This window comes from Elaeis guineensis, chromosome 15 (assembly GCF_000442705.2).
Source record: "Elaeis guineensis isolate ETL-2024a chromosome 15, EG11, whole genome shotgun sequence".
NCBI lineage: Eukaryota > Viridiplantae > Streptophyta > Magnoliopsida > Arecales > Arecaceae > Elaeis > Elaeis guineensis.
This window is the reverse complement of record NC_026007.2, coordinates 17,027,534-17,037,940: the sequence shown is the minus strand read 5'-3', so window position 1 is coordinate 17,037,940 and position 10,407 is coordinate 17,027,534.

Sequence of the window (10,407 nt, the reverse complement as noted above, 5' to 3'; positions counted from 1 at the left end):
TTAGCAATCTAATTATTAATTAATTCTTCTACAAATCACTAACTATTAACGAATTGCTTTATTGCAACTCTTGCACTAGATTAATCATCAATCATGTTGATGATAGATCCAATAGTGATTTACAATCACTAATCAACCATCTGATCGGATAAAGATCTCTTTTGTGTATGACCCCATAGATTCTATTCTGTCTGATAATGAGATATACTATGATCCCTATCACAATATCATTGAAACTCCTTTCGATGGGTTGGAATGATTCCAACTCTGCCCATCAAGGGTCATCGATCATCGAGATGAAGCTCGATAAATCTCATAATCCATCAGTAACACCTAGCAGTACATAGTGGCAACCCAACAGAATGGAATATTGAACCTCTAGGTGCAATTACCGTGTAGTTTGGTTCTTCTATTGTGAATCTCGATAAGATGCAGGTCAAAGATAACTCGTCAAATCCATTCATCCGTCATATGTCAGATTCAATTGACTTGGTCCATGTAAAATCTTATGAAAACTCTTTTTTATCATTCACTTATCATGACTTTAGATTTTAGAACTCAGTCTCATGAACTACATAGGATCTCTTCCTATCTATTAGGATCAACAGATCTCATCTTGGTGCATATCCTATTTCTACAATAACCTACTATAGCCAACATACACCTCAAGATTTTGAATGGCTAGATAATCCAGTGTTGGTGTAGTCAAACTATAGCACCCCACTATGAACAGTCGAGGCACCATAGATTAAAAAACTACCTACACCACTGCATCTTTGAGTAAGTCACTGATAAGTGGGTAGCCATCCCAGTGACTTCTCATATTGGTCACGCTCAGTACCCTTGATCTCTGTCAAGTACCTACACTCTCACTCTAGTATCCCTACACTATTGACTCGAGACTCGTCTACCCATGAAGGAAAGTAATTCATGCACTGATCTATCCGAATCAGTCACCATCCCCTTAATGTTCTATCGATCGAAAGTATTTAGAAATTAACCACTAATAACACGTACCTCAAATTCTCAACTCTTGAGAATATATGTCATCATCTGTTAATTCTTTGAATAATTTATGGACACAATTTAAATACTATATGAATAAAAAATAATCTAAATTTTATTTATTTTAAAATTATAATTATAAAATTATGTCCCTAGAATGTGTACATATGTCAGTCAATCTGGCTTCTAGGGCATACATCTAACAAACTCTGATTTGACCTAAAGTAATTGGCTATGAACCTAAGCCTCATCTTCTCAAAGTGAGCTTCAGTCTTCTGTAGGCTCAGTGGCTTGGTCAGCAAGTCAGCCACATTTTCTGTGGAGTCAACTCTCTGCACCTCGATAAATTTTTTCTCAAGATATTCACGAATCAGATGAAATCATTGCTCGATATGCTTGAACTTTTGGTGAGACCTCAGTTCCTTAGCGAGTGCTATGGCACCATTATTATCGTAGAAGAGTGGAATGGCATCTGATGGCATCATGTCCAGCTTCGCAACGAACTTCTTGAACAAGAATCCTTTCTTAGCTGCCTCCAATGTGGTGATGTGCTCTGCCTCAATGATCGGTTATTTGGAACTCTTCCAACTAACCGCACCATCATTACACAGGAGCATAAAATCTGATATAGACTTTCTATCATCAATGTCAGACATAAAGTCTGAGTTTATGTATCCCTATACCCACAAGTCTCCTCCTCCAAAGGCCAAGAAGAGATCCTTAATCCTTAAGTACTTAAGGATATTCTTCATAGCAATTCAGTGTTCCTCACCTTGATTCAACTAATATCTCCTTGTGACACTCACAGCAAGAGCAATATCAGGTCAAGTACATAGCATAGCGTACATAAGACTCCCCATAGCAGAAGCATAAGAGATCTTACTCATACGTTGAATCTCCTCAAGTGTGCTAGGGCATATTTTCTTGGAGAGATGAACTCCATACCTGAAAGATAACAGATTCCTCTTAAAGTTTTTCATGCTAAATCGCTTCAGTACTTTCTTTATGTACAGTTGCTATGATAAACCTAGCATCCTCTTAGATCTATCTCTATAAATCTTTATTCCCAAAATATAAAATGCTTCTCCAAAATTTTTTTTGGAGAACTCTTTAGATAACCAAACTTTCATAGAAGTTGTTGGTGCAAAAATCCACTTGCACCGGAGAAGCTGGAGTCGAGGAAGTCGCGGTCACCATCGGGACCTGCAAAAGAAGTCTAAACCGGAGGTGGGGTTGCTCCGGCAAGACCCTCCGACACTTAAGTCGATTCTCTGCCTCAACAAGAATGGAGTGCTCAAACAGAAATTTTAGCAGAGTTTCTAGGTAAAAATGAGAGCTTATAAAATAACGTATCTGGGGTTCCCCTTTTATAGACAGAGGGGGCAACAAATTGATAGTGACGCCTGTAACCGTCTGGTCGTGGGCCGCCCAGAGTCAGGAAGAATTTATTGCGGAGGGTAGTGGAGCGGGATCGTGGCTATCATCGTGGCTCGCCATGTGGAATCAATTACGGGAAGTGGAGCGGCGTCCGCTGTCGTGACTCATCAGGGAGTGGTGGAATCGCACAGAATCCGCCGCAGGGAGTGGAGCAGAATCGTGGCCGTTAATACAGCCTGTCAGGGAGTAATGGAGCTACGTAGGGTCCACCGTAGGGAGTGGAGCAGAATCGTGGCCGTTAATACGGCCTGTCAGGGGGTCCAGACTTGTCGGCCGAAGTTCGGTTGGAGTCGGTAGCGAGGTCCGATACCTGTAGGAGTTTGGGCGAGGTCTTCCCGCAGTCGGAATAGAAGATGGAGTCTGACTCTCGGAGAAGTCCGGACGCAGTCTACTTGCAGTTGGGGTCATAGGCGGAGTCCGGCTCCCGTAGGAGTCCAGGCGAAGTCTTCCTGCAATTGAAATCAAAGATGAAGTCCGGCTCCTGTAGGAGTCCGGACAAGGCTTACCAGCAGTTGAAGTTGAGGATGGAGCCCGGCTCCCGTAGGGGTCCGGACGGAGTCTACCTTGCAGTAGAAGTTGTGGACGGAGTCCGGCTCTCGTAGGAGTCCGGGCGGAGTCTTCCTTGCAGTAGAAGTCAGGTGCAAAGTCCGGCTCCCATAGGAGTCCGGACGGAGCTTACCAGCAGTTGAAGTTGGTGACGGAGCCCGGCTCCCGTAGGAGTCCAGGCGGAGTCTTCCTTGCAGTAGAAGTTGTGGACGGAGCCCGCCTCCCGTAGGAGTCCGGACGGAGTCTTCCTTGCAGTAGAAGTTATGGACGGAGCCCGGCTCCCTAGGAGTCCGGGCGGAGCCTTCCTGCAATTGAAATCAAAGGCGAAGTTCAGCTCCCATAGGAGTCCAGACAAGGCTTACCAGCAGTTGAAGTTGAGGATGGAGCCCGGCTCCCGTAGGGGTCCGGGCGGAGTCTACCTTGCAGTAGAAGTTGTGGATGGAGCCCGACTCCCGTAGGAGTCCGGGCGGAGTCTTCCTTGCAGTAGAAGTCAGGTGTGAAGTCCGGCTCCCGTAGGAGTCCGGACGGAGCTTACCAGCAGTTGAAGTTGGTGACGGAGCCCAGCTCCCGTAGGAGTCCGGGCGGAGTCTTCCTTGCACTAGAAGTTGTGGACGGAGCCCGGCTCCCGTAGGAGTCCGGGCAGAGTCTTCCTTGCAGTAGAAGTTATGGACGGAGCCCAGCTCCCGTAGGAGTCCGGGCGGAGCCTTCCTGCAATTGAAATCAAAGGCGAAGTTTGGCTCCCGTAGGAGTCCGGACAAGGCTTACCAGCAATTGAAGTTGGTGATGGAGCCCGGCTCCCGTAGGAGTCTGGACGGAGTCTTCCTTGCAGTAGAAGTTGTGGACGGAGCCCGGCTCCCGTAGGAGTCTGGGCGGAGTCTTTCTTGCAGTAGAAGTCAGGTGCGAAGTCCGACTCCCGTAGGAGTCCGGACGAAGCTTACCAGCAGTTGAAGTTGGTGACGGAGTCCGGCTCCCATAGGAGTCCGGGCAGAGTCTTCCTTGCAGTAGAAGTTGTGGACGGAGCCCGGCTCCCGTAGGAGTCCGGACGGAGTCTTCCTTGCAGTATAAGTTGCAGTATAAGTTGTGGATGGAGCCCGACTCCCGTAGGAGTCCGGGCGGAGCCTTCCTGCAATTGAAATCAAAGGCGAAGTTTGGCTCCCGTAGGAATCCGGACGGAGCTTACCAACAGTTGAAGTTGGTGACGGAGCCCGGCTCCTGTAGGAGTCCGGGCGGAGCGACGGGAGTTCACCAACAGTAGTCGAAAGTCGAAAGAGACTTGCGAGGGTCGATACCGCCAAGAACTTCGACCGAGGGTATTTTATACCCAACACCAATCCCCCTACTTTCGAGTTTGAATTTCGAATGAAGGAAGTACAGAGAGGTTGTCGCAGCCGAAGTTCTCCCCCTGACGTCCGCGCGCAACCATCCTCGGATATGTCAGCATTTAATGCGTGCATGCCGGAGCCCTTTTTTCGATTAGGGCGACCCGAAGAGTCTTTTCGGAACTCCCACCGGGATGTGATCCCAAGCATCGCGCCATGAAAGTTTGCGAACAGTCAACCCTCGGTTACGGCGAGTGGGACACGCGGGACACGTGGTGAGCACCGGTTGGTCTAGGGACACTCGCCACCATAATTGCGCTAAGATTCGCTGCCTATTTAAACCCCCCACCCTTCCTTCGGGGGCTTTACTTCGCTTGAAGGATGACACCTTTCTTTCGTCTGAGAGCTTAGCCACTCAGCTACTCCATCGGTGCTCCTGCCAACTCTGAGCATCCTCCACGTCGGTCTTTGCCGTCTCTCTGTCATCTCCAGCCCCCCGATTCCTCTCTAAGGGGTTCCCCCGCCAGGGCCTCTGCCCCGGAGGCCATCCTCAAGAGGATGCCACGGGCTTGGAGGAGGGCAAGGAGGAGAACAGCAGTCTGCGAGTTCTCCGATCATCGAGCGGCCGCTGAAGGTTCCCGTCGCTTCAAAGGGGGCTCGAGGGAGAATTCCTTCAACAACAGGGGTTTAATAACGGGGACAGCCGGTGAAGGCATTCTGCCTGAGAATTTTGGAGTAGCAAGATGGAGTGACACCGGTCAAGAGGGCAGAGCTGACGTCACAAGCTGTGGCGGGATCCTTGATGTCGTCGGGGCTGAGGGACCAGAAGCGGTCGGCACCGACAGTGGGGCAGTAAAACTTGTTGCAGGGATGGTGGAAGTAGCGCATGCCGACCTTGCCGGAACACTTAGGACGGTGGTTGTCATGGAGCATTCAATGATGGCGCATATCTCTGGCGCCATTGCTGCCTCTGGGGTAACTCCGGTTCTTCTTGAAACAGGTCTTCGTCGCCGCTGCCGTTGCCCTTACTGCCCCCTGGAATCTATCCCATCCTTTTCCCCCTATGGTTGGGATTTCGGAGGTGGAGCGGAACAAGGCGGGGGCGAAAGCCGATAGGCTTGTCACACGCACCGAAAAATGCGGCTAGGAAGGACAGAAATGGGAAGAGAAGTTTGCAGCATGAAGTGGCCTCCGGTGTATCCCTTCCAAGCCGTGTGCTTGAGCCTTGTAATAATGTATTCTTTTTCGGCCCTCCGGGTCTTGTAACGTACATCTTGTTAGTCAAAAAATGAGGAGGTGATTTTGTTACCTTATCCGTACTTTGCGTCGAATCGTTGTCCGCCAAATTTTTTCCTTTGCCATTGTTATTGTTGTATTCCCTTCCCCTCCTCTCTCTTTTTTTTTTTTTTTTGACGTCGTCCTTAGGTTATCGGTGGTTGCCACGCTGGCTCGCCTTTTAGTTATCCCCTTCCTTCAACCTCAATGGCTCTATAATGCATACGAGAAGGTAATTTTCCACTACCTTTTTTCTCATGTGTTGAATTATCGTTTGTCGAGCTTTTTTTTGGCCCTTATGTCGTTCGGAGGTACCCGATTGCCATCGTATCGACCCATCTTTTTCATCCATGGTCGCAGAGTCGTCAGGGGCCATTCGGGTTTGGTGCCCCCATCAGGGCTCAAGCTCGGAGGTCTGAGCTTCGTCACCCTGAGGAAGTTGTCTTACCTTGAGTTTGTGTTGAAAGCTTCCTTGAAAGCTAGGATTCTTGATGAGAGTCCCAGTCCTTGCCGAGACAGAGTTCTCTGTATCTTAGATGCTGTTTATTTTTCATTCGTCGTTGACGTGACCCATCGCCTTCCTTTTTTCTTTTTCGCTTGGAATTTTTCCTCTGCTCTTGGGGAGGCTACGGGAGTTCGGCTCCCGTAGGCGAAGTCGGGGCATAGTTCGGCTCCCGTGGGAGTCCGGACGGAGTCTTCCTGCAATTAAAGTCAGGTGCGAAGTCCAGCTTCCATAGGAGTCCGGACGGAGCTTACCAGCAGTTGAAGTTGGTGACGGAGCCCAGCTCCCGTAGGAGTCCGGACGGAGTCTTCCTTGCAGTAGAAGTTGTGGATGGAGCCCGGCTCCCGTGGGAGTCCGGGCAGAGTTTTATTGCGAGGGGGCCGCTGGGGTAAGTCCCCCCCCTTTTTCTCTTCTGGTCTTTGAACGACCGGACTTTTAATTGACGTCAGGATGAGGTTCTTCTCCCATTCCTGTCGTAACAGGTTTCAGCTCTGGTTAGGACGAGGTCCTCCTCTTATCTCTAGCACGGCCATGGGCATACATATGGGCATTGCTGGGCCCTTCCCACCTTCCGGCCTAAAGAGAGCCGGCCCTTCGATTTTGCTCGAGTTAGGGTGAGGTTCTCCTTTTGTCCCAAACAGGGCTGTGGGGGGGCGTATGGGCGTTGTAGGGCCTCTCCCCCCATCCGGTCTAAAGGGAACCGGGCCTTCGACTTTGCTCAAGTTAGGGCGAGGTTCTCCTCCTGTCCCTAACAGGGCTGTGGGGGCGCGCACGGGCGTTGTAGGGCCTCTCCCCCCATCCGATCTAAAGGGAACCGGGCCTTCAATTTTGCTCGAGTTAGGGCGAGGTTCTCCTCCTGTCCCTAACAGGGCTGTGGGGGCGCGTATGGTCATTGTAGGGCCTCTCCCTCCATCCAGTCTAAAGGAAACTGGGCCTTCGACTTTGCTCGAGTTAGGGCGAGGTTCTCCTCCTGTCCCTAACAGGGCTATGGGGGCGCGTATGGGCATTGTAGGGCCTCTCCCCCCATCCGGTCTAAAGGGAACCGGGCCTTCGACTTTGCTCAAGTTAGGACGAGGTTCTCCTCCTGTTTCTAACAGGACTGTGGGGGCGCGTATGGGCATTGTAGGGCCTCTCCCCCCATCCGGTCTAAAGGAAACTGGGCCTTTGATTTTGTCGAGATGAGGTTTCCCTCTCGCTTCTGAGACAATTTGTTTGGATTGTCCTGTGGATGTAGGATAGTGCCAAAGACATGTAGATATACAACTTTTAGTTAAAATGAAGTTATTGGTAGTACATTCGTAAGTTCTCTGAGCTCCATGGTCGTGGGAGGTCGGCTCCTCCGAGCTCCTTAAGATAATAAGTTCCGGGCCGAACTACTTCTTTGACCTCATATGGGCCTTCCCAGTTAGGGGCAAGCTTCCCTCGATCCTGAGGTTGCAAGATAGTGGCTCGTCGAAGCACTAGATCTCCTGCTCTAAAGACTTTGTTCTTGACCCGGGCATTGTAGTATTGAGCGACTTTCTATCTGTAGGCTGCCATTCGAACCTGAGCTATCTCCCATCTTTCTTCCAGCAGGTCGAGGTTGGCTTTAAGACTTTACGAATTTTGATGTTCGTCGAATGCTATGACTCACACCGACGGGAGTTTAAGCTCAATTGGGATGACGGCCTCCGTACCGAAGGCCAAAGCAAAGGGGGTTTCCCCTGTGGGCTAGGTAGTTCGATACGCCCACAGCACATGATAAAGTTCATCCGCCCAAGTTCCCTTTGCCTTTTCGAGCCTTGTCTTAATCCCCTGCAAAAGGGTTCTGTTAGTCACCTCAGCTTCGCCGTTCGCCTGAGGATGGGCTACCGATGTGAAGTTGTGGGAGATGTTTAGATCTTCACAGAATTTGGCAAATTTTGCTCCCACGAATTGCCGTCCATTATCAGTGATTAGGATCCTAGGCAGACCGAACCTACACACGATCGACTTCCAGACGAAATCTTGCACTTTTGCTTCTGTGATTTTTGCTAGTGATTCGGCTTCAACCCATTTGGTGAAGTAGTCGATCGCTACAAGGAGGAACTTTCTCTGCCCAGACGCCATAGGAAAGGGGCCAAGGATGTCCATCCCCCACTGCGCAAAAGGCCATGGGGCACTCAAGGGTGTGAGCTCGGTGGCGGGCTGTCTATGGACGTTAGCATATCTCTGACATCGATCGTACTTTCTGACATATTCGATCGAATCATGATGCATTGTCAGCCAGTAATACCCTTGGCGGAGCAACTTGTGGGATAAAGATCTAGCCTCCAAATGGTTTCCGCAGATTCCTTCATGCACTTCCCACAAGGCGTAGTCAGCCTCTGAAGGCCGGAGGCATTTTAAGAGGGACAAGGAGTATGATCTCTTGTACAATTTGCCCTCATAAAGGATGTACCGGGAGGCTTGGTTTCGGAGTTTCCGAGCTTCTTTCGCATCCTGGGGGAGAACTCCATCTCTGAGATAGATTATCAGTGGGTCGACCCAGCTGGGCTCGTGGTCAATTTCCATCACGGGCCGTGACTCTTCTGTACTCGGATGCTTTAGAACTTCAAAGAGAATGCCCTTGGGCAGTTCGGCCGGAGCTAGCGTTGCCTGCTTGGAGAGAAGGTCAGCCCTGATATTTTTCAACCTTGGGATCTGTTTGATGTTGAAGCTGCTAAAGGCGGGGACGAGCTCCTTTACCCTTTCAAGGTATTTGGCCATACTGTCCTCCCACGCTTCATAACTTCCACTGACTTGTCCCACTACTAGTTGAGAGTTACTGTGGACCCGGAGCTGGTCTATTCCCAGCTCGTTGGCGACCCTTAGTCCTACAATCAGAGCTTCATATTCCGCTCCATTGTTTGTTGCGGGGAACTCAAAACGCAGAGCGTACTCCGTGACGATTCCCTCCGGACTGACCAAGATTAGGCCTGCACCCATGCCTGACATGTTGGAAGACCCGTCCACATAGAGGGCCCAAAAGCGATCAGAGGGATCCGCTTCTTCTTTGGGGGAGTTCGGTCGGGACTTCAGGTCATCAATTTCGCTTTATTCAGGTTCAGTCTCCTTTGGGATAGTACACTCCACTATGAAATCTACCAGTATTTGGGCCTTCACTGCTGGCCTGGGTCGATAGTTGATGTCGAATTCTGTGAGCTCGATCGTCCACTTTGCCATCCTCCCAGAGGCGTCCGCCTGGTGCAAAATCGCTTTGATCGGTTGATCAGTGAGCAGCGTCACGGTGTGCCCTTGAAAGTAGGGCCGGAGCCTCCGAGCTGCAATCAAAAAGGCGTAAGTCAGTTTTTCTAATTTGGTGTACCTGGTCTCGACGTCCCTCAAAGCGCGGCTGACGTAGTAGATTGGCCATTGGACTTTCGCTTCTTCTTTGACAAGGACGGCCGCGAGAGCCATGGGAGAGACCGCTAGGTATAAAAATAGTTCCTCCCCAGGCTTCGGCTTTGCCAACAGCGGGGGTGAGCCGAGATAGCTCCTTAGTTCCTCGAATATCTGTTGGCACTCAGAGGTCCAACAGAAGTTCTTGGGCTGCTTGAGGGTTTGAAAGAAGGGTAAGCACCGTTCGGCCGACCTTGCGACGAAGCGATTCAGGGCCGCTATCCTCCCCGTGAGACGCTGAACCTCTTTTATCGACTTTGGGGCGGCCATCTCCTGGATGGCGCGAATTTTCTCTGGATTGGCCTCGATCCCGCGCCCCGACACCATGAAGCCCAGAAACTTTCCCGAGGTTACCCCGAAAGTATATTTAGTTGGGTTCAGCTTCATTCTATATTTCTGGAGAGCGTCGAAGGTCTCCTCGAGGTCGGTGACGTGATCTCTGGAAGATTTACTTTTTACGAGCATATCATCCATGTAGACCTCCATGTTACGGTCGATCTGCTCCTTGAAGATTTTGTTCACCAACCGTTGGTAGGTTGCGCCCGCATTTTTTAGGCCGAAAGGCATGACCCTGTAACAGTAAAGGCCACGATTAGTGATGAAAGCGATCTTTTCTTCATCTTCTGGTGCCATTCTGATTTGATTATAGCCGGAGAACACATCCATGAAGGTGAGGAGCTCATGGCCTGAGGTCGCGTCCATCAGTTGATCGATTCTGGGAAGGGGGTAGCTATCCTTTGGACAGGCCTTATTCAGCTTTTTGAAGTCTATGCACATCCTCCACTTGCCGTTTGCTTTTTTGACTAGGACAACGTTGGAAATCCAATCAGGATAATTGACTTCCTTAATGAATCCGGCTTTAAGGAGCTTGTCCACTTCCTCAGCTATCGCCTTCTGCCTCTCCGGTGCATGACCTCGGATTTT